Source organism: Gymnodraco acuticeps, unplaced genomic scaffold, assembly GCF_902827175.1.
Source record: "Gymnodraco acuticeps unplaced genomic scaffold, fGymAcu1.1, whole genome shotgun sequence".
NCBI lineage: Eukaryota > Metazoa > Chordata > Actinopteri > Perciformes > Bathydraconidae > Gymnodraco > Gymnodraco acuticeps.
The window spans coordinates 954376-956338 of NW_022990391.1; positions in this window are offsets into that span (position 1 = coordinate 954376).

The window sequence follows — 1963 nt, forward strand, 5'->3', positions numbered from 1 at the left end:
CTCTCCAAAATCGAGGTTCTTTCCAGGTGATCTAATTGTAATACACGTTTCAAAATGATGCCGAAGTAACAACATACTGATACCGGTTAGTAAAAACCATGAATTAATGCTTTGACAAGTCTGCAGACAGACGGGGGCTTTGGGGCTTAACAGGTTAAAATGCGTTTTGTCTGAATGGAGATCAGCTAAGCTAACGTTATATATGCTCCGACCGTCCACACTCACAACAACGGCCTATACAGACATAAATAAACCAGCGACTGTATTCACCATGACACAGGCAGTCTGTGGTTTGTACTTGTTTAACTTGTGTCTAGTTTCTGAACAGATATGAGGAGCTGTGAGCTCTGAGTGCTAACAGCTAACGGCTGATGTTGGTTTTGTGTTTCGCAGTGAGGATGACGTCACGGCTCCGCTTAGACTGCGTTACTATAGTTACTACCCCAGTTCAGTTTGTTCCCCACACGTATTCTGTGAAGACCCGCCCCTACTCTGATTGGTAGGTTTCAGGAGTGAGATGGGGTGGGTCTTAACGGAATACGGGAGAGAGAGAAGTCATAACAAGTGGTACAGGACAGGTAGACGACGTGTTTTTCGGATGGAAAATGAGCCAAACGCGAAAACGCAGCAGCATTTGGATGCACTTCAACCAAAACCCAGGCAGTGATAAAGCGCACCATTTGTAAAGGCAAAATACCCTTTAAAGCAGGGTCAACAAATAATCTCCATCGCCACTTAAAAACACAGTGGGTTTTTTCAATGTCTTCCGAGCGTCTTGCTTCAGAAGCGAGGCAAGAATACTTCCTGGCATTCGGAAAACAAAGAGTGGAACAGGTGAGCAAGTGTGCAGGTGTGCGAGAGGCCACGCCTTACATTTTCCGCCACAGATTTGGGGAAATTGGTCCGTCCGCAAAGCATTGTGGGGATTTTAAGACCGCGGAGTCTACACATGCAGCCTCAACATTTCTCCAAACGAAGTACGCCGGGCTCGGTAGAATTCCAAGTATGCTGGACATTGGAACAGTACTTCGGCGGCACTCGATGACGTAGTATGCTTGAAATAGTGGCTCTGGAGCAGCTTTACTCGAGATTGAGAAACACCCAGTATCTAATATTAAGAGTTGCTTGAATTTCATTCAAGGCAAGGCAACTTTATTTACTTAACACATACAGAGGGTCAATTCAAAGTAGTACATTCACTGACATGAATGACATGGATATGGCGCCACCTTGTGTCATGTTTGCAATGCAGATTATTGACATTCGGTCTGGCAATACAGTCAATCATTATCCTGGTGATCATTTCGCAGATAAACCTAGTAACCCCGCCCCCTTTAAAAAAACGGCTCTTTTTGAACGGCTCTTCGAAAGGAACGGAGCCATAAGATCCGGCTCCCTTCAAAGAGCCATAATTCCCATCACTAGTCCCTCACTTCCGTTTCGCTTCTCATGCACTGATTTGCTAAGCTGAACAGCCAATCAGAGTGATTTATTTTGCCGACAGCCTACCGATTCAACATACTGATTCAACATGTTGAATCGGTGGCGGAGGGTGTCGGCACGTCCGAAAAGACACAACGGTACGGGACACACCAATCTGAGTAGGGCGACAGGACGCTCATCGACGGCCAGATATCAATCACATGTCTGGCCGTCATGAATGTGTCCGGGCCTTTGGATGAAAAACCCAAAATATTACTTTTGCTCAGATTCAGGCTGCTCTGCAGTTCACTCACAACTCCAAATATGATTGCTGCTAACTGTTGGAGGAGGCAGCAGGCTCACCTGACTGCATCACATTACACGCGCGCACAGACAGACTACGTGAGCGAGTGAGGCTGACACTCCCGCGAGCAAGCGCATAGCCGCTTGCGGGGGTTTAATCTGCGCCCGAGGGTCCTTTCATGCGCGTGTAAAAGCACATTTTTCACTCGTCGTGAGTAGCTTGTTTTGCGCGCTAGAA